The sequence below is a fragment of the Vicugna pacos genome, unplaced genomic scaffold, assembly GCF_048564905.1.
Source record: "Vicugna pacos unplaced genomic scaffold, VicPac4 SAC-SAT, whole genome shotgun sequence".
NCBI classification, from domain to species: Eukaryota; Metazoa; Chordata; class Mammalia; order Artiodactyla; family Camelidae; genus Vicugna; species Vicugna pacos.
This window is the reverse complement of record NW_027328721.1, coordinates 29,673,811-29,700,212: the sequence shown is the minus strand read 5'-3', so window position 1 is coordinate 29,700,212 and position 26,402 is coordinate 29,673,811.

The window sequence follows — 26,402 nt, the reverse complement described above, 5'->3', positions numbered from 1 at the left end:
AATCCTGAGCGTGGGGAGGTTCCACTAACGGTCGGCAGCGCGTGGGTTCTAACGGGATGCCTGAGCTCGTCTCCCCTGAGGGTTTTCCTAATGTCTCTGTGCCAGGGAATGCTAGGGGGGGTTTGCAGGAAATCCCAGTGACAGAGGCTGCCTCCCCAAGTAAGGGAAGGTATTTCTCGGACTTCCCCGAACAGGGAACACCTGTGACTGAAGAGAGCTGCTTGGAGTTGTCTCTCGAGCTCCCCCACGCACTGACAATGGTTCCGGAATCCTGAGCGTGGGGAGGTTCCACCAACGGTCGGCAGCGCGTGGGTTCTAACGGGATGCCTGAGCTCGTCTCCCCTGAGGGTTTCCCTAAAGTCTCTGTGCCAGGGAATGCTAGGGGGGGTTTGCAGGAAATCCCAGTGACAGAGGCTGCCTCCCCAAGTTCAGGGAAGGTATTTCTCAGACTTCCCCGAACAGGGAACACCTGTGACAGAAGAGAGATGCGTGGAGTTTTCTCTCGAGCTCCCCCACGCACTGACAATGGTTCCGGAATCCTGAGCGTGGGGAGGTTCCACCAACGGTCGGCAGAGCGTGGGTTCTAACGGGATGCCTGAGCTCGTCTCCCCTGAGGGTTTCCCTAATGTCTCTGTGCCAGGGAATGATAGGGGGGGTTTGCAGGAAATCCCAGTGACAGAGGCTGCCTCCCCAAGGTCAGGGAAGGTATTTCTCGGACTTCCCCGAACAGGGAACACCTGTGACTGATGAGAGCTGCGTGGAGTTGTCTCTCGAGCTCCCCCACGCACTGACAATGGTTCCGGAATCCTGAGCGTGGGGAGGTTCCACCAACGGTCGGCAGCGCGTGGGTTCTAACGGGATGCCTGAGCTCGTCTCCCCTGAGGGTTTTCCTAATGTCTCTGTGCCAGGGAATGCTAGGGGGGGTTTGCAGGAAATCCCAGTGACAGAGGCTGCCTCCCCAAGTTCAGGGAAGGTATTTCTCGGACTTCCCCGAACAGGGAACACCTGTGACTGAAGAGAGCTGCGTGGAGTTGTCTCTCGAGCTCCCCCACGCACTGACAACGTTTCCGGAATTCTGAGCGTGGGGAGGTTCCACCAACGTTCGGCAGCGCGTGGGTTCTAGCGGGATGCCTGAGCTCTTCTTCCCTGAGTTTTTCCCTAATTTCTCTGTGCCAGGGAATGCTAGGGGGGGTTTGCAGGAATTCCCTGACAGAGGCTGCCTCCCCAAGGTCAGGGAAAGTTTTTCTCGGACTTCCCCGAACAGGGAACACCTGTGACTGAACAGAGCTGCGTGGAGTTGTCTCTCGAGCTCCCCCACGCACTGACAATGGTTCCGGAATCCTGAGCGTGGGGAGGTTCCTCCAACGGTCGGCAGCGCGTGGGTTTTAACGTGATGCTTGAGCTCGTTTCCCCTGAGTGTTTCCCTAAGGTCTCTGTGCCAGGGAATTCTAGTGGGGGTTTGCAGGAAATCCCAGTGACAGAGGCTGCTTACGCAAGGTCAGGGAAGGTATTTCTCGGACTTCCCCGAACAGGGAACACCTGTGACTAAAGAGAGTTGCGTGGAGTTGTCTCTCGAGCTCCCCCACGCACTGAAAATGTTTCCGGAATCCTGAGCGTGGGGAGGTTCCACCAACGGTCGGCAGCGCGTGGGTTCTAACGGGATGCCTGAGCTCGTGTCCCCTGAGGGTTTCCCAAATGTCTCTGTGACAGGGAATGCTAGGGGGGGTTTGCAGGAAATCCCAGTGACAGAGGCTGCCTCCCCAAGTTCAGGGAAGGTATTTCTCAGACTTCCCCGATCAGGGAACACCTGTGACAGAAGAGAGATGCGTGGAGTTTTCTCTCGAGCTCCCCCACGCACTGACAATGGTTCCGGAATCCTGAGCGTGGGGAGGTTCCACCAACGGTCGGCAGAGCGTGGGTTCTAACGGGATGCCTGAGCTCGTCTCCCCTGAGGGTTTCCCTAATGTCTCTGTGCCAGGGAATGATAGGGGGGGTTTGCAGGAAATCCCAGTGACAGAGGCTGCCTCCCCAAGGTCAGGGAAGGTATTTCTCGGACTTCCCCGAACAGGGAACACCTGTGACTGAAGAGAGCTGCGTGGAGTTGTCTCTCGAGCTCCCCCACTCACTGACAATGGTTCCGGAATCCTGAGCGTGGGGAGGTTCCACCAACGGACGGCAGCGCGTGGGTTCTAACGGGATGCCTGAGCTCGTCTCCCCTGAGGGTTTTCCTAATGTCTCTGTGCCAGGGAATGCTAGGGGGGGTTTGCAGGAAATCCCAGTGACAGATGCTGCCTCCCCAAGTAAGGGAAGGTATTTCTCGGACTTCCCCGAACAGGGAACACCTGTGACTGAAGAGAGCTGCTTGGAGTTGTCTCTCGAGCTCCCCCACGCACTGACAATGGTTCCGGAATCCTGAGCGTGGGGAGGTTCCACCAACGGTCGGCAGCGCGTGGGTTCTAACGGGATGCCTGAGCTCGTGTCCCCTGAGGGTTTCCCTAATGTCTCTGTGCCAGGGAATGCTAGGGGGGGTTTGCAGGAAATCCCAGTGACAGAGGCTGCCTCCCCAAGTTCAGGGAAGGTATTTCTCAGACTTCCCCGAACAGGGAACACCAGTGACAGAAGAGAGATGCGTGGAGTTTTCTCTCGAGCTCCCCCACGCACTGACAATGGTTCCGGAATCCTGAGCGTGGGGAGGTTCCACCAACGGTCGGCAGAGCGTGGGTTCTAACGGGATGCCAGAGCTCGTCTCCCCTGAGGGTTTCCCTAATGTCTCTGTGCCAGGGAATGATAGGGGGGGTTTGCAGGAAATCCCAGTGACAGAGGCTGCCTCGCCAAGGTCAGGGAAGGTATTTCTCGGACTTCCCCGAACAGGGAACACCTGTGACTGAAGAGAGCTGCGTGGAGTTGTCTCTCGAGCTCCCCCACGCACTGACAATGGTTCCGGAATTCTGAGCGTGGGGAGGTTCCACCAACGGTCGGCAGCGCGTGGGTTTTAACGGGATGCTTGAGCTCGTTTCCCCTGAGTGTTTCCCTAATGTCTCTGTGCCAGGGAATTCTAGTGGGGGTTTGCAGGAAATCCCAGTAACAGAGGCTGCTTACGCAAGGTCAGGGAAGGTATTTCTCGGACTTCCCCGAACAGGGAACACCTGTGACTAAAGAGAGTTGCGTGGAGTTGTCTCTCGAGCTCCCCCACGCACTGAAAATGTTTCCGGAATCCTGAGCGTGGGGAGGTTCCACCAACGGTCGGCAGCGCGTGGGTTCTAACGGGATGCCTGAGCTCGTGTCCCCTGAGGGTTTCCCTAAAGTCTCTGTGCCAGGGAATGCTAGGGGGTGTTTGCAGGAAATCCCAGTGACAGAGGCTGCCTCCCCAAGTTCAGGGAAGGTATTTCTCAGACTTCCCCGAACAGGGAACACCTGTGACAGAAGAGAGATGCGTGGAGTTTTCCCTCGAGCTCCCCCACGCACTGACAATGGTTCCGGAATCCTGAGCGTGGGGAGGTTCCACCAACGGTCGGCAGAGCGTGGGTTCTAACGGGATGCCTGAGCTCGTCTCCCCTGAGGGTTTCCCTAATGTCTCTGTGCCAGGGAATGATAGGGGGGGTTTGCAGGAAATCCCAGTGACAGAGGCTGCCTCCCCAAGGTCAGGGAAGGTATTTCTCGGACTTCCCCGAACAGGGAACACCTGTGACTGAAGAGAGCTGCGTGGAGTTGTCTCTCGAGCTCCCCCACTCACTGACAATGGTTCCGGAATCCTGAGCGTGGGGAGGTTCCACCAACGGACGGCAGCGCGTGGGTTCTAACGGGATGCCTGAGCTCGTCTCCCCTGAGGGTTTCCCTAATGTCTCTGTGCCAGGGAATGCTAGGGGGGGTTTACAGGAAATCCCAGTGACAGAGGCTGCCTCCCCAAGGTCAGGGAAGGTATTTCTCGGACTTCCCCGAACAGGGAACACCTGTGACTGATGAGAGCTGCGTGGAGTTGTCTCTCGAGCTCCCCCACGCACTGACAATGGTTCCGGAATCCTGAGCGTGGGGAGGTTCCACCAACGGTCGGCAGCGCGTGGGTTCTAACGGGATGCCTGAGCTCGTCTCCCCTGAGGGTTTTCCTAATGTCTCTGTGCCAGGGAATGCTAGGGGGGGTTTGCAGGAAATCCCAGTGACAGAGGCTGCCTCCCCAAGTTCAGGGAAGGTATTTCTCGGACTTCCCCGAACAGGGAACACCTGTGACTGAAGAGAGCTGCGTGGAGTTGTCTCTCGAGCTCCCCCACGCACTGACAACGTTTCCGGAATTCTGAGCGTGGGGAGGTTCCACCAACGGTCGGCAGCGCGTGGGTTCTAGCGGGATGCCTGAGCTCTTCTTCCCTGAGTTTTTCCCTAATTTCTCTGTGCCAGGGAATGCTAGGGGGGGTTTGCAGGAATTCCCTGACAGAGGCTGCCTCCCCAAGGTCAGGGAAAGTTTTTCTCGGACTTCCCCGAACAGGGAACACCTGTGACTGAACAGAGCTGCGTGGAGTTGTCTCTCGAGCTCCCCCACGCACTGACAATGGTTCCGGAATCCTGAGCGTGGGGAGGTTCCTCCAACGGTCGGCAGCGCGTGGGTTTTAACGTGATGCTTGAGCTCGTTTCCCCTGAGTGTTTCCCTAATGTCTCTGTGCCAGGGAATTCTAGTGGGGGTTTGCAGGAAATCCCAGTGACAGAGGCTGCTTACGCAAGGTCAGGGAAGGTATTTCTCGGACTTCCCCGAACAGGGAACACCTGTGACTAAAGAGAGTTGCGTGGAGTTGTCTCTCGAGCTCCCCCACGCACTGAAAATGTTTCCGGAATCCTGAGCGTGGGGAGGTTCCACCAACGGTCGGCAGCGCGTGGGTTCTAACGGGATGCCTGAGCTCGTGTCCCCTGAGGGTTTCCCTAAAGTCTCTGTGCCAGGGAATGCTAGGGGGGGTTTGCAGGAAATCCCAGTGACAGAGGCTGCCTCCCCAAGTTCAGGGAAGGTATTTCTCAGACTTCCCCGAACAGGGAACACCTGTGACAGAAGAGAGATGCGTGGAGTTTTCTCTCGAGCTCCCCCACGCACTGACAATGGTTCCGGAATCCTGAGCGTGGGGAGGTTCCACCAACGGTCGGCAGAGCGTGGGTTCTAACGGGATGCCTGAGCTCGTCTCCCCTGAGGGTTTCCCTAATGTCTCTGTGCCAGGGAATGATAGGGGGGGTTTGCAGGAAATCCCAGTGACAGAGGCTGCCTCCCCAAGGTCAGGGAAGGTATTTCTCGGACTTCCCCGAACAGGGAACACCTGTGACTGAAGAGAGCTGCGTGGAGTTGTCTCTCGAGCTCCCCCACTCACTGACAATGGTTCCGGAATCCTGAGCGTGGGGAGGTTCCACCAACGGACGGCAGCGCGTGGGTTCTAACGGGATGCCTGAGCTCGTCTCCCCTGAGGGTTTCCCTAATGTCTCTGTGCCAGGGAATGCTAGGGGGGGTTTACAGGAAATCCCAGTGACAGAGGCTGCCTCCCCAAGGTCAGGGAAGGTATTTCTCGGACTTCCCCGAACAGGGAACACCTGTGACTGATGAGAGCTGCGTGGAGTTGTCTCTCGAGCTCCCCCACGCACTGACAATGGTTCCGGAATCCTGAGCGTGGGGAGGTTCCACCAACGGTCGGCAGCGCGTGGGTTCTAACGGGATGCCTGAGCTCGTCTCCCCTGAGGGTTTTCCTAATATCTCTGTGCCAGGGAATGCTAGGGGGGGTTTGCAGGAAATCCCAGTGACAGAGGCTGCCTCCCCAAGGTAAGGGAAGGTATTTCTCGGACTTCCCCGAACAGGGAACACCTGTGACTGAAGAGAGCTGCGTGGAGTTGTCTCTCGAGCTCCCCCACGCACTGACAATGGTTCCGGAATCCTGAGAGTGGGGAGGTTCCACCAACGGTCGGCAGCGCGTGGGTTCTAACGGGATGCCTGAGCTCGTCTCCCCTGAGGGTTTCCCTAATGTCTCTGTGCCAGGGAATCCTAGGGGGGGTTTGCAGGAAATCCCAGTGACAGAGGCTGCTTACGCAAGGTCAGGGAAGGTATTTCTCGGACTTCCCCGAACAGGGAACTCCTGTGACTGAAGAGAGCTGCGTGGAGTTGTCTCTCGAGCTCCCCCACGCACTGACAATGGTTCCGGAATCCTGAGCGTGGGGAGGTTCCACCAACGGTCGGCAGCGCGTGGGTTCTAACGGGATGCCTGAGCTCGTCTCCCCTGAGGTTTTCCCTAATGCCTCTGTGCCAGGGAATGCTAGGGGGGGTTTACAGGAAATCCCAGTGACAGAGGCTGCCTCCCCAAGGTCAGGGAAGGTATTTCTCGGACTTCCCCAAACAGGGAACACCTGTGACTGAAGAGAGCTGCGTGGAGTTGTCTCTCGAGCTCCCCCACGCACTGACAATGGTCCCGGAATCCTGAGCGTGGGGAGGTTCCACCAACAGTCGGCAGCGCGTGGGTTCTAACTGGATGCCTGAGCTCGTCTCCTCTGAGTGTTTCCCTAATGTCTCTGTGCCAGGGAATGCTAGGGGGGGTTTGCAGGAAATCCCAGTGACAGAGGCTGCCTCCCCAAGGTCAGGGAAGGTATTTCTCGGACTTCCCCGAACAGGGAACACCTGTGACTGAAGAGTGCTGCGTGGAGTTGTCTCTCGAGCTCCCCCACGCACTGACAATGGTTCCGGAATTCTGAGCGTGGGGAGGTTCCACCAACGGTCGGCAGCGCGTGGGTTCTAACGGGATGCCTGAGCTCGTGTCCCCTGAGGGTTTCCCTAATGTCTCTGTGCCAGGGAATGCTAGGGGGGGTTTGCAGGAAATCCCAGTGACAGAGGCTGCCTCCCCAAGTCAGGGAAGGTATTTCTCGGACTTCCCCGAAAAGGGAACACCTGTGACTAAAGAGAGTTGCGTGGAGTTGTCTCTCGAGCTCCCCCACGCACTGAAAATGTTTCCGGAATCCTGAGCGTGGGGAGGTTCCACCAACGGTCGGCAGCGCGTGGGTTCTAACGGGATGCCTGAGCTCGTGTCCCCTGAGTGTTTCCCTAATGTCTCTGTGCCAGGGAATGCTAGGGGTGGTTTGCAGGAAATCCCAGTGACAGAGGCTGCCTCCCCAAGGTCAGGGAAGGTATTTCTCGGACTTCCCCGAACAGGGAACACCTGTGACTGAAGAGAGCTGCGTGGAGTTGTCTCTCGAGCTCCCCCACGCACTGACAATGGTTCCGGAATCCTGAGCGTGGGGAGGTTCCACCAACGGTCGGCAGCGCGTGGGTTCTAACGGGATGCCTGAGCTCGTCTCCCCTGAGTGTTTTCCTAATGTCTCTGTGCCAGGGAATGCTAGGGGTGGTTTGCAGGAAATCCCAGTGACAGTGGCTGCCTCCCCAAGGTCAGGGAAGGTATTTCTCGGACTTCCCCGAACAGGGAACACCTGTGACTAAAGAGAGTTGCGTGGAGTTGTCTCTCGAGCTCCCCCACGCACTGAAAATGTTTCCGGAATCCTGAGCGTGGGGAGGTTCCACCAACGGTCGGCAGCGCGTGGGTTCTAACGGGATGCCTGAGCTCGTGTCCCCTGAGGGTTTCCCTAATGTCTCTGTGCCAGGGAATGCTAGGGGGGGTTTGCAGGAAATCCCAGTGACAGAGGATGCCTCCCCAAGTTCAGGGAAGGTATTTCTCAGACTTCCCCGAACAGGGAACACCTGTGACAGAAGAGAGATGCGTGGAGTTTTCTCTCGAGCTCCCCCACGCACTGACAATGGTTCCGGAATCCTGAGCGTGGGGAGGTTCCACCAACGGTCGGCAGAGCGTGGGTTCTAACGGGATGCCTGAGCTCGTCTCCCCTGAGGGTTTCCCTAATGTCTCTGTGCCAGGGAATGATAGGGGGGGTTTGCAGGAAATCCCAGTGACAGAGGCTGCCTCCCCAAGGTCAGGGAAGGTATTTCTCGGACTTCCCCGAACAGGGAACACCTGTGACTGAAGAGAGCTGCGTGGAGTTGTCTCTCGAGCTCCCCCACTCACTGACAATGGTTCCGGAATCCTGAGCGTGGGGAGGTTCCACCAACGGTCGTCAGCGCGTGGGTTCTAACGGAAAGCCTAAGCTCGACTCCCCTGAGGGTTTTCCTAATGTCTCTGTGCCAGGGAATGCTAGGGGTGTTTGCAGGATATCCCAGTGTCAGAGGCTGCCTCCCCAAGGTCAGGGAAGCTTTTTCTCGGACTTCCGCGAACAGGGAACAAATGTGACTGAAGAGAGCTGCGTGGAGTTTTCTCTCGAGCTCAGCCACGCACTGACAATGGTTCCGGAATCCTTAGCGTGGGGAGGTTCCACCAACGGTCGGCAGCGCGTGGGTTCTAACGGAATGCCTAAGCTCGTCTCCCCTGAGGGTTTTCCTAATTTCTCTGTGCCAGGGAATGCTAGGGGTGATTGCAGGATATCCCAGTGTCAGAGGCTGCCTCCCCAAGGTCAGGGAAGGTATTTTTCTGACATCCCCGATCAGGGAACACTTGTGACTGAAGAGAGCTGCGTGGAGTTGTCTCTCGAGGTCCCCCACGCACTGACAATTGTTCCGGAATCCTGAGCGTGGGGAGGTTCCACCAACGGTCGCAGCGCTTGCGTTCTAACGGAATGCTTAAGCTCGTCTCCCCTGAGGGTTTTCCTATTGTCTTTGTGCCAGGGAATGCTTGGGGTGATTGCAGGATATCCCAGTGTCAGGGGCTGCCTCCCCAAAGTCAGGGAAGGTATTTCTCGGACTTCCCCGAACAGGGAACACCTGTGATGAAGAGAGCTGCGTGGAGTTATCTCTCGACATCCCCCACGCACTGATAATGGTTCCGGAATCCTGAGCGTGTGGAGGTTCCTCCAACGGTTGGTAGCGCGTGGGTTCTAACGGAATGCCTTAGCTCGTCTCCCCTGAGGGTTTTCCTAATTTCTCTGTGCCAGGGAATGCTAGGGGTGATTGCAGGATATCCCAGTGTCAGAGGCTGCCTCCACAAGGTCAGGGAACGTATTTCACGGACTTCCCCAAATAGGGAACACCCGTGACTTAAGAGAGCTGCGTGGAGTTGTCTCTCGAGCTCCCCCACGCACTGACAATTGTTCCGGAATTCTGAGCGTGGGGAGGTTCCACCAACGGTCGGCAGCGCGTGGGTTCTAACGGAATGCCTAAGCTCGTCTCCCCTGAGTGTTTTCCTAATGTCTCTGTGCCAGGGAATGCTAGGGGTGTTTGCAGGATATCCCAGTGACCGAGGCTTCCTCCCCAATGTCAGGTAAGGTATTTCTCGGACTTCCCCGAACAGGGAACACCTGTGATGAAGAGAGCTGCGTGGAGTTGTCTCTCGAGCTCCCCCTCGCACTGACAATGGTTCCGGAATCCTGAGCTTGGGAAGGTTCCACCAAAGGTCGGCAGCGCGTGGGTTCTAACGGAATGCCTAAGCTCGTCTCCCCTGAGGTTTTTCCTAATATCTCTGTGCCAGGGAATTCTAGGGGTGATTGCAGGATATCCCAGTGTCAGAGGCTGCCTCCCCAAGGTCAGGGAAGCTTTTTCTCGGACTTCCGCGAACAGGGAACAAATGTGACTGAAGAGAGCTGCGTGGAGTTTTCTCTCGAGCTCAGCCACGCACTGACAATGGTTCCGGAATCCTTAGCGTGGGGAGGTTCCACCAACGGTCGGCAGCGCGTGGGTTCTAACGGAATGCCTAAGCTCGTCTCCCCTGAGGGTTTTCCTAATTTCTCTGTGCCAGGGAATGCTAGGGGTGATTGCAGGATATCCCAGTGTCAGAGGCTGCCTCCCCAAGTTCAGGGAAGGTATTTTTCTGACATCCCCGAACAGGGAACACTTGTGACTGAAGAGAGCTGCGTGGAGTTGTCTCTCGAGGTCCCCCACGCACTGACAATGGTTCCGGAATCCTGAGCGTGGGGAGGTTCCACCAACGGTCGCAGTGCTTGCGTTCTAATGGAATGCTTAAGCTCGTCTCCCCTGAGGGTTTTCCTATTGTCTTTGTGCCAGGGAATGCTAGGGGTGATTGCAGGATATCCCAGTGTCAGGGGCTGCCTCCCCAAAGTCAGGGAAGGTATTTCTCGTACTTCCCCGAACAGGGAACACCTGTGATGAAGAGAGCTGCGTGGAGTTGTCTCTCGAGCACCCCCACGCACTGACAATGGTTCCGGAATCTTGACCGTGGGGAGGTTCCTCCAACGGTCGGCAGCGCGTGGGTTCTAACGGGATGCCTGAGCTCGTCTCCCCTGAGGGTTTCCCTAATGTCTCTGTGCCAGGGAATGTTAGGGGGGTTTGCAGGAAATCCCAGTGACAGAGGCTGCCTCCCTAATGTCAGGGAAGGTACTTCTCGGACTTCCCCGAACAGAGAACACCTGCGACTGAAGAGAGCTGCGTGGAGTTGTCTCTCAAGCTCCCCCACTCACTGACAATGGTTCCGGAATCCTGAGCGTGGGGAGGTTCCACTAACGGTCGGCAGCGCGTGGGTTCTAACGGGATGCCTGAGCTCGTCTCCCCTGAGGGTTTTCCTAATGTCTCTGTGCCAGGGAATGCTAGGGGGGGTTTGCAGGAAATCCCAGTGACAGAGGCTGCCTCCCCAAGTAAGGGAAGGTATTTCTCGGACTTCCCCGAACAGGGAACACCTGTGACTGAAGAGAGCTGCTTGGAGTTGTCTCTCGAGCTCCCCCACGCACTGACAATGGTTCCGGAATCCTGAGCGTGGGGAGGTTCCACCAACGGTCGGCAGCGCGTGGGTTCTAACGGGATGCCTGAGCTCGTGTCCCCTGAGGGTTTCCCTAATGTCTCTGTGCCAGGGAATGCTAGGGGGGGTTTGCAGGAAATCCCAGTGACAGAGGCTGCCTCCCCAAGTTCAGGGAAGGTATTTCTCAGACTTCCCCGAACAGGGAACACCAGTGACAGAAGAGAGATGCGTGGAGTTTTCTCTCGAGCTCCCCCACGCACTGACAATGGTTCCGGAATCCTGAGCGTGGGGAGGTTCCACCAACGGTCGGCAGAGCGTGGGTTCTAACGGGATGCCTGAGCTCGTCTCCCCTGAGGGTTTCCCTAATGTCTCTGTGCCAGGGAATGATAGGGGGGGTTTGCAGGAAATCCCAGTGACAGAGGCTGCCTCGCCAAGGTCAGGGAAGGTTTTTCTCGGACTTCCCCGAACAGGGAACACCTGTGACTGAAGAGAGCTGCGTGGAGTTGTCTCTCGAGCTCCCCCACGCACTGACAATGGTTCCGGAATTCTGAGCGTGGGGAGGTTCCACCAACGGTCGGCAGCGCGTGGGTTTTAACGGGATGCTTGAGCTCGTTTCCCCTGAGTGTTTCCCTAATGTCTCTGTGCCAGGGAATTCTAGTGGGGGTTTGCAGGAAATCCCAGTAACAGAGGCTGCTTACGCAAGGTCAGGGAAGGTATTTCTCGGACTTCCCCGAACAGGGAACACCTGTGACTAAAGAGAGTTGCGTGGAGTTGTCTCTCGAGCTCCCCCACGCACTGAAAATGTTTCCGGAATCCTGAGCGTGGGGAGGTTCCACCAACGGTCGTCAGCGCGTGGGTTCTAACGGGATGCCTGAGCTCGTCTCCCCTGAGGGTTTCCCTAAAGTCTCTGTGCCAGGGAATGCTAGGGGGGGTTTGCAGGAAATCCCAGTGACAGAGGCTGCCTCCCCAAGTTCAGGGAAGGTATTTCTCAGACTTCCCCGAACAGGGAACACCTGTGACAGAAGAGAGATGCGTGGAGTTTTCTCTCGAGCTCCCCCACGCACTGACAATGGTTCCGGAATCCTGAGCGTGGGGAGGTTCCACCAACGGTCGGCAGAGCGTGGGTTCTAACGGGATGCCTGAGCTCGTCTCCCCTGAGGGTTTCCCTAATGTCTCTGTGCCAGGGAATGATAGGGGGGGTTTGCAGGAAATCCCAGTGACAGAGGCTGCCTCCCCAAGGTCAGGGAAGGTATTTCTCGGACTTCCCCGAACAGGGAACACCTGTGACTGATGAGAGCTGCGTGGAGTTGTCTCTCGAGCTCCCCCACGCACTGACAATGGTTCCGGAATCCTGAGCGTGGGGAGGTTCCACCAACGGTCGGCAGCGCGTGGGTTCTAACGGGATGCCTGAGCTCGTCTCCCCTGAGGGTTTTCCTAATGTCTCTGTGCCAGGGAATGCTAGGGGGGGTTTGCAGGAAATCCCAGTGACAGAGGCTGCCTCCCCAAGTTCAGGGAAGGTATTTCTCGGACTTCCCCGAACAGGGAACACCTGTGACTGAAGAGAGCTGCGTGGAGTTGTCTCTCGAGCTCCCCCACGCACTGACAATGGTTCCGGAATCCTGAGCGTGGGGAGGTTCCTCCAACGGTCGGCAGCGCGTGGGTTTTAACGTGATGCTTGAGCTCGTTTCCCCTGAGTGTTTCCCTAATGTCTCTGTGCCAGGGAATTCTAGTGGGGGTTTGCAGGAAATCCCAGTGACAGAGGCTGCTTACGCAAGGTCAGGGAAGGTATTTCTCGGACTTCCCCGAACAGGGAACACCTGTGACTAAAGAGAGTTGCGTGGAGTTGTCTCTCGAGCTCCCCCACGCACTGAAAATGTTTCCGGAATCCTGAGCGTGGGGAGGTTCCACCAACGGTCGGCAGCGCGTGGGTTCTAACGGGATGCCTGAGCTCGTGTCCCCTGAGGGTTTCCCAAATGTCTCTGTGACAGGGAATGCTAGGGGGGGTTTGCAGGAAATCCCAGTGACAGAGGCTGCCTCCCCAAGTTCAGGGAAGGTATTTCTCAGACTTCCCCGATCAGGGAACACCTGTGACAGAAGAGAGATGCGTGGAGTTTTCTCTCGAGCTCCCCCACGCACTGACAATGGTTCCGGAATCCTGAGCGTGGGGAGGTTCCACCAACGGTCGGCAGAGCGTGGGTTCTAACGGGATGCCTGAGCTCGTCTCCCCTGAGGGTTTCCCTAATGTCTCTGTGCCAGGGAATGATAGGGGGGGTTTGCAGGAAATCCCAGTGACAGAGGCTGCCTCCCCAAGGTCAGGGAAGGTATTTCTCGGACTTCCCCGAACAGGGAACACCTGTGACTGAAGAGAGCTGCGTGGAGTTGTCTCTCGAGCTCCCCCACTCACTGACAATGGTTCCGGAATCCTGAGCGTGGGGAGGTTCCACCAACGGACGGCAGCGCGTGGGTTCTAACGGGATGCCTGAGCTCGTCTCCCCTGAGGGTTTTCCTAATGTCTCTGTGCCAGGGAATGCTAGGGGGGGTTTGCAGGAAATCCCAGTGACAGAGGCTGCCTCCCCAAGTAAGGGAAGGTATTTCTCGGACTTCCCCGAACAGGGAACACCTGTGACTGAAGAGAGCTGCTTGGAGTTGTCTCTCGAGCTCCCCCACGCACTGACAATGGTTCCGGAATCCTGAGCGTGGGGAGGTTCCACCAACGGTCGGCAGCGCGTGGGTTCTAACGGGATGCCTGAGCTCGTGTCCCCTGAGGGTTTCCCTAATGTCTCTGTGCCAGGGAATGCTAGGGGGGGTTTGCAGGAAATCCCAGTGACAGAGGCTGCCTCCCCAAGTTCAGGGAAGGTATTTCTCAGACTTCCCCGAACAGGGAACACCAGTGACAGAAGAGAGATGCGTGGAGTTTTCTCTCGAGCTCCCCCACGCACTGACAATGGTTCCGGAATCCTGAGCGTGGGGAGGTTCCACCAACGGTCGGCAGAGCGTGGGTTCTAACGGGATGCCTGAGCTCGTCTCCCCTGAGGGTTTCCCTAATGTCTCTGTGCCAGGGAATGATAGGGGGGGTTTGCAGGAAATCCCAGTGACAGAGGCTGCCTCGCCAAGGTCAGGGAAGGTATTTCTCGGACTTCCCCGAACAGGGAACACCTGTGACTGAAGAGAGCTGCGTGGAGTTGTCTCTCGAGCTCCCCCACGCACTGACAATGGTTCCGGAATTCTGAGCGTGGGGAGGTTCCACCAACGGTCGGCAGCGCGTGGGTTTTAACGGGATGCTTGAGCTCGTTTCCCCTGAGTGTTTCCCTAATGTCTCTGTGCCAGGGAATTCTAGTGGGGGTTTGCAGGAAATCCCAGTAACAGAGGCTGCTTACGCAAGGTCAGGGAAGGTATTTCTCGGACTTCCCCGAACAGGGAACACCTGTGACTAAAGAGAGTTGCGTGGAGTTGTCTCTCGAGCTCCCCCACGCACTGAAAATGTTTCCGGAATCCTGAGCGTGGGGAGGTTCCACCAACGGTCGGCAGCGCGTGGGTTCTAACGGGATGCCTGAGCTCGTGTCCCCTGAGGGTTTCCCTAAAGTCTCTGTGCCAGGGAATGCTAGGGGGTGTTTGCAGGAAATCCCAGTGACAGAGGCTGCCTCCCCAAGTTCAGGGAAGGTATTTCTCAGACTTCCCCGAACAGGGAACACCTGTGACAGAAGAGAGATGCGTGGAGTTTTCCCTCGAGCTCCCCCACGCACTGACAATGGTTCCGGAATCCTGAGCGTGGGGAGGTTCCACCAACGGTCGGCAGAGCGTGGGTTCTAACGGGATGCCTGAGCTCGTCTCCCCTGAGGGTTTCCCTAATGTCTCTGTGCCAGGGAATGATAGGGGGGGTTTGCAGGAAATCCCAGTGACAGAGGCTGCCTCCCCAAGGTCAGGGAAGGTATTTCTCGGACTTCCCCGAACAGGGAACACCTGTGACTGAAGAGAGCTGCGTGGAGTTGTCTCTCGAGCTCCCCCACTCACTGACAATGGTTCCGGAATCCTGAGCGTGGGGAGGTTCCACCAACGGACGGCAGCGCGTGGGTTCTAACGGGATGCCTGAGCTCGTCTCCCCTGAGGGTTTCCCTAATGTCTCTGTGCCAGGGAATGCTAGGGGGGGTTTACAGGAAATCCCAGTGACAGAGGCTGCCTCCCCAAGGTCAGGGAAGGTATTTCTCGGACTTCCCCGAACAGGGAACACCTGTGACTGATGAGAGCTGCGTGGAGTTGTCTCTCGAGCTCCCCCACGCACTGACAATGGTTCCGGAATCCTGAGCGTGGGGAGGTTCCACCAACGGTCGGCAGCGCGTGGGTTCTAACGGGATGCCTGAGCTCGTCTCCCCTGAGGGTTTTCCTAATGTCTCTGTGCCAGGGAATGCTAGGGGGGGTTTGCAGGAAATCCCAGTGACAGAGGCTGCCTCCCCAAGTTCAGGGAAAGTATTTCTCGGACTTCCCCGAACAGGGAACACCTGTGACTGAAGAGAGCTGCGTGGAGTTGTCTCTCGAGCTCCCCCACGCACTGACAACGTTTCCGGAATTCTGAGCGTGGGGAGGTTCCACCAACGGTCGGCAGCGCGTGGGTTCTAGCGGGATGCCTGAGCTCTTCTTCCCTGAGTTTTTCCCTAATTTCTCTGTGCCAGGGAATGCTAGGGGGGGTTTGCAGGAATTCCCTGACAGAGGCTGCCTCCCCAAGGTCAGGGAAAGTTTTTCTCGGACTTCCCCGAACAGGGAACACCTGTGACTGAACAGAGCTGCGTGGAGTTGTCTCTCGAGCTCCCCCACGCACTGACAATGGTTCCGGAATCCTGAGCGTGGGGAGGTTCCTCCAACGGTCGGCAGCGCGTGGGTTTTAACGTGATGCTTGAGCTCGTTTCCCCTGAGTGTTTCCCTAATGTCTCTGTGCCAGGGAATTCTAGTGGGGGTTTGCAGGAAATCCCAGTGACAGAGGCTGCTTACGCAAGGTTAGGGAAGGTATTTCTCGGACTTCCCCGAACAGGGAACACCTGTGACTAAAGAGAGTTGCGTGGAGTTGTCTCTCGAGCTCCCCCACGCACTGAAAATGTTTCCGGAATCCTGAGCGTGGGGAGGTTCCACCAACGGTCGGCAGCGCGTGGGTTCTAACGGGATGCCTGAGCTCGTGTCCCCTGAGGGTTTCCCTAAAGTCTCTGTGCCAGGGAATGCTAGGGGGGGTTTGCAGGAAATCCCAGTGACAGAGGCTGCCTCCCCAAGTTCAGGGAAGGTATTTCTCAGACTTCCCCGAACAGGGAACACCTGTGACAGAAGAGAGATGCGTGGAGTTTTCTCTCGAGCTCCCCCACGCACTGACAATGGTTCCGGAATCCTGAGCGTGGGGAGGTTCCACCAACGGTCGGCAGAGCGTGGGTTCTAACGGGATGCCTGAGCTCGTCTCCCCTGAGGGTTTCCCTAATGTCTCTGTGCCAGGGAATGATAGGGGGGGTTTGCAGGAAATCCCAGTGACAGAGGCTGCCTCCCCAAGGTCAGGGAAGGTATTTCTCGGACTTCCCCGAACAGGGAACACCTGTGACTGAAGAGAGCTGCGTGGAGTTGTCTCTCGAGCTCCCCCACTCACTGACAATGGTTCCGGAATCCTGAGCGTGGGGAGGTTCCACCAACGGACGGCAGCGCGTGGGTTCTAACGGGATGCCTGAGCTCGTCTCCCCTGAGGGTTTCCCTAATGTCTCTGTGCCAGGGAATGCTAGGGGGGGTTTACAGGAAATCCCAGTGACAGAGGCTGCCTCCCCAAGGTCAGGGAAGGTATTTCTCGGACTTCCCCGAACAGGGAACACCTGTGACTGATGAGAGCTGCGTGGAGTTGTCTCTCGGGCTCCCCCACGCACTGACAATGGTTCCGGAATCCTGAGCGTGGGGAGGTTCCACCAACGGTCGGCAGCGCGTGGGTTCTAACGGGATGCCTGAGCTCGTCTCCCCTGAGGGTTTTCCTAATATCTCTGTGCCAGGGAATGCTAGGGGGGGTTTGCAGGAAATCCCAGTGACAGAGGCTGCCTCCCCAAGGTAAGGGAAGGTATTTCTCGGACTTCCCCGAACAGGGAACACCTGTGACTGAAGAGAGCTGCGTGGAGTTGTCTCTCGAGCTCCCCCACGCACTGACAATGGTTCCGGAATCCTGAGAGTGGGGAGGTTACACCAACGGTCGGCAGCGCGTGGGTTCTAACGGGATGCCTGAGCTCGCCTCCCCTGAGAGTTTCCCTAATGTCTCTGTGCCAGGGAATGCTAGGGGGGGTTTGCAGGAAATCCCAGTGACAGAGGCTGCCTCCCCAACGTCAGGGAAGTTATTTCTCGGACTTCCCCGAATAGGGAACACTTGTGACTGTAGAGAGCTGCGTGGAGTTGTCTCTCGAGCTCCCCCACGCACTGACAATGGTTCCGGAATCCTGAGCGTGGGGAGGTTCCACCAACGGTCGGCAGCGCGTGGGTTCTAACGGGATGCCTGAGCTCGTCTCCCCTGAGGGTTTCCCTAATGTCTCTGTGCCAGGGAATGTTGGGGGGGTTTGCAGGAAATCCCAGTGACAGAGGCTGCCTCCCCAAGTTCAGTGAAGGTATTTCTCGGACTTCCCTGAACAGGGAACACCTGTGACTGAAGAGAGCTGCGTGGAGTTGTCTCTCGAACTCCCCCACGCACTGACAATGGTTCCGGAATCCTGAGCGTGGGGAGGTTCCACCAACGGTCGGCAGCGCGTGGGTTCTAACGGGATGCCTGAGCTCGTCTCCCCTGAGGGTTTCCCTAATGTCTCTGTGCCAGGGAATCCTAGGGGGGGTTTGCAGGAAATCCCAGTGACAGAGGCTGCTTACGCAAGGTCAGGGAAGGTATTTCTCGGACTTCCCCGAACAGGGAACTCCTGTGACTGAAGAGAGCTGCGTGGAGTTGTCTCTCGAGCTCCCCCACGCACTGACAATGGTTCCGGAATCCTGAGCGTGGGGAGGTTCCACCAACGGTCGGCAGCGCGTGGGTTCTAACGGGATGCCTGAGCTCGTCTCCCCTGAGGATTTCCCTAATGCCTCTGTGCCAGGGAATGCTAGGGGGGGTTTACAGGAAATCCCAGTGACAGAGGCTGCCTCCCCAAGGTCAGGGAAGGTATTTCTCGGACTTCCCCAAACAGGGAACACCTGTGACTGAAGAGAGCTGCGTGGAGTTGTCTCTCGAGCTCCCCCACGCACTGACAATGGTCCCGGAATCCTGAGCGTGGGGAGGTTCCACCAACAGTCGGCAGCGCGTGGGTTCTAACTGGATGCCTGAGCTCGTCTCCTCTGAGTGTTTCCCTAATGTCTCTGTGCCAGGGAATGCTAGGGGGGGTTTGCAGGAAATCCCAGTGACAGAGGCTGCCTCCCCAAGGTCAGGGAAGGTATTTCTCGGACTTCCCCGAACAGGGAACACCTGTGACTGAAGAGTGCTGCGTGGAGTTGTCTCTCGAGCTCCCCCACGCACTGACAATGGTTCCGGAATTCTGAGCGTGGGGAGGTTCCACCAACGGTCGGCAGCGCGTGGGTTCTAACGGGATGCCTGAGCTCGTGTCCCCTGAGGGTTTCCCTAATGTCTCTGTGCCAGGGAATGCTAGGGGGGGTTTGCAGGAAATCCCAGTGACAGAGGCTGCCTCCCCAAGGTCAGGGAAGGTATTTCTCGGACTTCCCCGAAAAGGGAACACCTGTGACTAAAGAGAGTTGCGTGGAGTTGTCTCTCGAGCTCCCCCACGCACTGAAAATGTTTCCGGAATCCTGAGCGTGGGGAGGTTCCACCAACGGTCGGCAGCGCGTGGGTTCTAACGGGATGCCTGAGCTCGTGTCCCCTGAGTGTTTCCCTAATGTCTCTGTGCCAGGGAATGCTAGGGGGGGTTTGCAGGAAATCCCAGTGACAGAGGCTGCCTCCCCAAGGTCAGGGAAGGTATTTCTCGGACTTCCCCGAACAGGGAACACCTGTGACTGAAGAGAGCTGCGTGGAGTTGTCTCTCGAGCTCCCCCACGCACTGACAATGGTTCCGGAATCCTGAGCGTGGGGAGGTTCCACCAACGGTCGGCAGCGCGTGGGTTCTAACGGGATGCCTGAGCTCGTCTCCCCTGAGTGTTTTCCTAATGTCTCTGTGCCAGGGAATGCTAGGGGTGGTTTGCAGGAAATCCCAGTGACAGTGGCTGCCTCCCCAAGGTCAGGGAAGGTATTTCTCGGACTTCCCCGAACAGGGAACACCTGTGACTAAAGAGAGTTGCGTGGAGTTGTCTCTCGAGCTCCCCCATGCACTGAAAATGTTTCCGGAATCCTGAGCGTGGGGAGGTTCCACCAACGGTCGGCAGCGCGTGGGTTCTAACGGGATGCCTGAGCTCGTGTCCCCTGAGGGTTTCCCTAATGTCTCTGTGCCAGGGAATGCTAGGGGGGGTTTGCAGGAAATCCCAGTGACAGAGGATGCCTCCCCAAGTTCAGGGAAGGTATTTCTCAGACTTCCCCGAACAGGGAACACCTGTGACAGAAGAGAGATGCGTGGAGTTTTCTCTCGAGCTCCCCCACGCACTGACAATGGTTCCGGAATCCTGAGCGTGGGGAGGTTCCACCAACGGTCGGCAGAGCGTGGGTTCTAACGGGATGCCTGAGCTCGTCTCCCCTGAGGGTTTCCCTAATGTCTCTGTGCCAGGGAATGATAGGGGGGGTTTGCAGGAAATCCCAGTGACAGAGGCTGCCTCCCCAAGGTCAGGGAAGGTATTTCTCGGACTTCCCCGAACAGGGAACACCTGTGACTGAAGAGAGCTGCGTGGAGTTGTCTCTCGAGCTCCCCCACTCACTGACAATGGTTCCGGAATCCTGAGCGTGGGGAGGTTCCACCAACGGTCGTCAGCGCGTGGGTTCTAACGGAAAGCCTAAGCTCGACTCCCCTGAGGGTTTTCCTAATGTCTCTGTGCCAGGGAATGCTAGGGGTGTTTGCAGGATATCCCAGTGTCAGAGGCTGCCTCCCCAAGGTCAGGGAAGCTTTTTCTCGGACTTCCGCGAACAGGGAACAAATGTGACTGAAGAGAGCTGCGTGGAGTTTTCTCTCGAGCTCAGCCACGCACTGACAATGGTTCCGGAATCCTTAGCGTGGGGAGGTTCCACCAACGGTCGGCAGCGCGTGGGTTCTAACGGAATGCCTAAGCTCGTCTCCCCTGAGGGTTTTCCTAATTTCTCTGTGCCAGGGAATGCTAGGGGTGATTGCAGGATATCCCAGTGTCAGAGGCTGCCTCCCCAAGGTCAGGGAAGGTATTTTTCTGACATCCCCGATCAGGGAACACTTGTGACTGAAGAGAGCTGCGTGGAGTTGTCTCTCGAGGTCCCCCACGCACTGACAATTGTTCCGGAATCCTGAGCGTGGGGAGGTTCCACCAACGGTCGCAGCGCTTGCGTTCTAACGGAATGCTTAAGCTCGTCTCCCCTGAGGGTTTTCCTATTGTCTTTGTGCCAGGGAATGCTTGGGGTGATTGCAGGATATCCCAGTGTCAGGGGCTGCCTCCCCAAAGTCAGGGAAGGTATTTCTCGGACTTCCCCGAACAGGGAACACCTGTGATGAAGAGAGCTGCGTGGAGTTATCTCTCGACATCCCCCACGCACTGATAATGGTTCCGGAATCCTGAGCGTGTGGAGGTTCCTCCAACGGTTGGTAGCGCGTGGGTTCTAACGGAATGCCTTAGCTCGTCTCCCCTGAGGGTTTTCCTAATTTCTCTGTGCCAGGGAATGCTAGGGGTGATTGCAGGATATCCCAGTGTCAGAGGCTGCCTCCACAAGGTCAGGGAACGTATTTCACGGACTTCCCCAAATAGGGAACACCCGTGACTTAAGAGAGCTGCGTGGAGTTGTCTCTCGAGCTCCCCCACGCACTGACAATTGTTCCGGAATTCTGAGCGTGGGGAGGTTCCACCAACGGTCGGCAGCGCGTGGGTTCTAACGGAATGCCTAAGCTCGTCTCCCCTGAGTGTTTTCCTAATGTCTCTGTGCCAGGGAATGCTAGGGGTGTTTGCAGGATATCCCAGTGACCGAGGCTTCCTCCCCAATGTCAGGTAAGGTATTTCTCGGACTTCCCCGAACAGGGAACACCTGTGATGAAGAGAGCTGCGTGGAGTTGTCTCTCGAGCTCCCCCTCGCACTGACAATGGTTCCGGAATCCTGAGCTTGGGAAGGTTCCACCAAAGGTCGGCAGCGCGTGGGTTCTAACGGAATGCCTAAGCTCGTCTCCCCTGAGGTTTTTCCTAATATCTCTGTGCCAGGGAATGCTAGGGGTGATTGCAGGATATCCCAGTGTCAGAGGCTGCCTCCCCAAGGTCAGGGAAGCTTTTTCTCGGACTTCCGCGAACAGGGAACAAATGTGACTGAAGAGAGCTGCGTGGAGTTTTCTCTCGAGCTCAGCCACGCACTGACAATGGTTCCGGAATCCTTAGCGTGGGGAGGTTCCACCAACGGTCGGCAGCGCGTGGGTTCTAACGGAATGCCTAAGCTCGTCTCCCCTGAGGGTTTTCCTAATTTCTCTGTGCCAGGGAATGCTAGGGGTGATTGCAGGATATCCCAGTGTCAGAGGCTGCCTCCCCAAGTTCAGGGAAGGTATTTTTCTGACATCCCCGAACAGGGAACACTTGTGACTGAAGAGAGCTGCGTGGAGTTGTCTCTCGAGGTCCCCCACGCACTGACAATGGTTCCGGAATCCTGAGCGTGGGGAGGTTCCACCAACGGTCGCAGTGCTTGCGTTCTAATGGAATGCTTAAGCTCGTCTCCCCTGAGGGTTTTCCTATTGTCTTTGTGCCAGGGAATGCTAGGGGTGATTGCAGGATATCCCAGTGTCAGGGGCTGCCTCCCCAAAGTCAGGGAAGGTATTTCTCGTACTTCCCCGAACAGGGAACACCTGTGATGAAGAGAGCTGCGTGGAGTTATCTCTCGACATCCCCCACGCACTGATAATGGTTCCGGAATCCTGAGCGTGTGAGGTTCCTCCAACGGTTGGTAGCGCGTGGGTTCTAACGGAATGCCTAAGCTCGTCTCCCCTGAGGGTTTTCCTAATTTCTCTGTGCCAGGGAATGCTAGGGGTGATTGCAGGATATCCCAGTGTCAGAGGCTGCCTCCCCAAGGTCAGGGAAGCTTTTTCTCGGACTTCCGCGAACAGGGAACAAATGTGACTGAAGAGAGCTGCGTGGAGTTTTCTCTCGAGCTCAGCCACGCACTTACAATGGTTCCGGAATCCTTAGCGTGGGGAGGTTCCACCAACGGTCGGCAGCGCGTGGGTTCTAACGGAATGCCTAAGCTCGTCTCCCCTGAGGGTTTTCCTAATTTCTCTGTGCCAGGGAATGCTAGGGGTGATTGCAGGATATCCCAGTGTCAGAGGCTGCCTCCCCAAGGTCAGGGAAGGTATTTTTCTGACATCCCCGAACAGGGAACACTTGTGACTGAAGAGAGCTGCGTGGAGTTGTCTCTCGAGGTCCCCCACGCACTGACAATGGTTCCGGAATCCTGAGCGTGGGGAGGTTCCACCAATGGTCGGCAGCGTGTGGGTTTTAACGGAATGCCTAAGCTCGTCTCCCCTGAGTGTTTTCCTAATATCTCTGTGCCAGGGAATGCTAGGGGTGTTTGCAGGATATCCCAGTGACAGAGGCTGCCTCCCCAAGGTCAGGGAAGGTATTTCTCGGACTTCCCCGAACAGGGAACCCCTGTGACTGAAGAGAGCAGCGTGGAGTTGTCTCTCGAGTTCCCCACGCACTGACAATGGTTCCGGAATCCTGAGCGTGGGGAGGTTCCACCAACGGTCGTCAGCGTGTGGGTTCTAACGGAAAGCCTAAGCTCGACTCCCCTGAGGGTTTTCCTAATGTCTCTGTGCCAGGGAATGCTAGGGGTGTTTGCAGGATATCCCAGTGTCAGAGGCTGCCTCCCCAATGTCAGGGAAGCTTTTTCTCGGACTTCCGCGAACAGGGAACAAATGTGACTGAAGAGAGCTGCGTGGAGTTTTCTCTCGAGCTCAGCCACGCACTGACAATGGTTCCGGAATCCTTAGCGTGGGGAGGTTCCACCAACGGTCGGCAGCGCGTGGGTTCTAACGGAATGCCTAAGCTCGTCTCCCCTGAGGGTTTTCCTAATTTCTCTGTGCCAGGGAATGCTAGGGGAGATTGCAGGATATCCCAGTGTCAGAGGCTGCCTCCCCAAGGTCAGGGAAGGTATTTTTCTGACATCCCCGAACAGGGAACACTTGTGACTGAAGAGAGCTGCGTGGAGTTGCCTCTCGAGGTCCCCCACGCACTGACAATTGTTCCGGAATCCTGAGCGTGGGGAGGTTCCACCAACGGTCGCAGCGCTTGCTTTCTAACGGAATGCTTAAGCTCGTCTCCCCTGAGGGTTTTCCTATTGTCTTTGTGCCAGGGAATGCTTGGGGTGATTGCAGGATATCCCAGTGTCAGGGGCTGCCTCCCCAAAGTCAGGGAAGGTATTTCTCGGACTTCCCCGAACAGGGAACACCTGTGATGAAGAGAGCTGCGTGGAGTTATCTCTCGACATCCCCCACGCACTGATAATGGTTCCGGAATCCTGAGCGTGTGGAGGTTCCTCCAACGGTTGGTAGCGCGTGGGTTCTAACGGAATGCCTAAGCTCGTCTCCCCTGAGGGTTTTCCTAATTTCTCTGTGCCAGGGAATGCTAGGGGTGATTGCAGGATATCCCAGTGTCAGAGGCTGCCTCCACAAGGTCAGGGAACGTATTTCACGGACTTCCCCAAATAGGGAACACCCGTGACTTAAGAGAGCTGCGTGGAGTTGTCTCTCGAGCTCCCCCACGCACTGACAATTGTTCCGGAATTCTGAGCGTGGGGAGGTTCCACCAACGGTCGGCAGCGCGTGGGTTCTAACGGAATGCCTAAGCTCGTCTCCCCTGAGTGTTTTCCTAATGTCTCTGTGCCAGGGAATGCTAGGGGTGTTTGCAGGATATCCCAGTGACCGAGGCTGCCTCCCCAAGGTCAGGTAAGGTATTTCTCGGACTTCCCCGAACAGGGAACACCTGTGATGAAGAGAGCTGCGTGGAGTTGTCTCTCGAGCTCCCCCTCGCACTGACAATGGTTCCGGAATCCTGAGCTTGGGAAGGTTCCACCAAAGGTCGGCAGCGCGTGGGTTCTAACGGAATGCCTAAGCTCGTCTCCCCTGAGGTTTTTCCTAATATCTCTGTGCCAGGGAATGCTAGGGGTGATTGCAGGCTATCCCAGTGTCAGAGGCTGCCTCCCCAAGGTCAGGGAAGCTTTTTCTCGGACTTCCGCGAACAGGGAACAAATGTGACTGAAGAGAGCTGCGTGGAGTTTTCTCTCGAGCTCAGCCACGCACTGACAATGGTTCCGGAATCCTTAGCGTGGGGAGGTTCCACCAACGGTCGGCAGCGCGTGGGTTCTAACGGAATGCCTAAGCTCGTCTCCCCTGAGGGTTTTCCTAATTTCTCTGTGCCAGGGAATGCTAGGGGTGATTGCAGGATATCCCAGTGTCAGAGGCTGCCTCCCCAAGTTCAGGGAAGGTATTTTTCTGACATCCCCGAACAGGGAACACTTGTGACTGAAGAGAGCTGCGTGGAGTTGTCTCTCGAGGTCCCCCACGCACTGACAATGGTTCCGGAATCCTGAGCGTGGGGAGGTTCCACCAACGGTCGCAGTGCTTGCGTTCTAACGGAATGCTTAAGCTCGTCTCCCCTGAGGGTTTTCCTATTGTCTTTGTGCCAGGGAATGCTAGGGGTGATTGCAGGATATCCCAGTGTCAGAGGCTGCCTCCACAAGGTCAGGGAACGTATTTCACGGACTTCCCCAAATAGGGAACACCCGTGACTTAAGAGAGCTGCGTGGAGTTGTCTCTCGAGCTCCCCCACGCACTGACAATTGTTCCGGAATTCTGAGCGTGGGGAGGTTCCACCAACGGTCGGCAGCGCGTGGGTTCTAACGGAATGCCTAAGCTCGTCTCCCCTGAGTGTTTTCCTAATGTCTCTGTGCCAGGGAATGCTAGGGGTGTTTGCAGGATATCCCAGTGACCGAGGCTGCCTCCCCAAGGTCAGGTAAGGTATTTCTCGGACTTCCCCGAACAGGGAACACCTGTGATGAAGAGAGCTGCGTGGAGTTGTCTCTCGAGCTCCCCCTCGCACTGACAATGGTTCCGGAATCCTGAGCTTGGGAAGGTTCCACCAAAGGTCGGCAGCGCGTGGGTTCTAACGGAATGCCTAAGCTCGTCTCCCCTGAGGTTTTTCCTAATATCTCTGTGCCAGGGAATGCTAGGGGTGATTGCAGGATATCCCAGTGTCAGAGGCTGCCTCCCCAAGGTCAGGGAAGCTTTTTCTCGGACTTCCGCGAACAGGGAACAAATGTGACTGAAGAGAGCTGCGTGGAGTTTTCTCTCGAGCTCAGCCACGCACTGACAATGGTTCCGGAATCCTTAGCGTGGGGAGGTTCCACCAACGGTCGGCAGCGCGTGGGTTCTAACGGAATGCCTAAGCTCGTCTCCCCTGAGGGTTTTCCTAATTTCTCTGTGCCAGGGAATGCTAGGGGTGATTGCAGGATATCCCAGTGTCAGAGGCTGCCTCCCCAAGTTCAGGGAAGGTATTTTTCTGACATCCCCGAACAGGGAACACTTGTGACTGAAGAGAGCTGCGTGGAGTTGTCTCTCGAGGTCCCCCACGCACTGACAATGGTTCCGGAATCCTGAGCGTGGGGAGGTTCCACCAACGGTCGCAGTGCATGCGTTCTAACGGAATGCTTAAGCTCGTCTCCCCTGAGGGTTTTCCTATTGTCTTTGTGCCAGGGAATGCTAGGGGTGATTGCAGGATATCCCAGTGTCAGGGGCTGCCTCCCCAAAGTCAGGGAAGGTATTTCTCGGACTTCCCCGAACAGGGAACACCTGTGATGAAGAGAGCTGCGTGGAGTTATCTCTCGACATCCCCCACGCACTGATAATGGTTCCGGAATCCTGAGCGTGTGGAGGTTCCTCCAACGGTTGGTAGCGCGTGGGTTCTAACGGAATGCCTAAGCTCGTCTCCCCTGAGGGTTTTCCTAATTTCTCTGTGCCAGGGAATGCTAGGGGTGATTGTAGGTATCCCAGTGTCAGAGGCTGCCTCCCCAAGGTCAGGGAAGCTTTTTCTCGGACTTCCGCGTACAGGGAACAAATGTGACTGAAGAGAGCTGCGTGGAGTTTTCTCTCGAGCTCAGCAACGCACTTACAATGGTTCCGGAATCCTTAGCGTGGGGAGGTTCCACCAACGGTCGGCAGCGCGTGGGTTCTAACGGAATGCCTAAGCTCGTCTCCCCTGAGGGTTTTCCTAATTTCTCTGTGCCAGGGAATGCTAGGGGTGATTGCAGGATATCCCAGTGTCAGAGGCTGCCTCCCCAAGGTCAGGGAAGGTATTTTTCTGACATCCCCGAACAGGGAACACCTGTGACTGAAGAGAGATTCGTGGAGTTGTCTCTCGAGCTCCCCCAGGCACTGACAATGGTTCCGGAATCCTGAGCGTGGGGAGGTTCCACCAACGGTCGGCAGAGCTTGGGTTGTAACGGAAAGCTTAAGCTCGTCTCCCCTGAGGGTTTTCCTAATGTCTCTGTGCCAGGGAATGCTAGGGGAGTTTGCAGGATATCCCAGTAACAGAGGCTGCCTCCCCAAGTACAGGGAAGTTATTTCTCGGACTTCACCGAACAGGGAACACCTG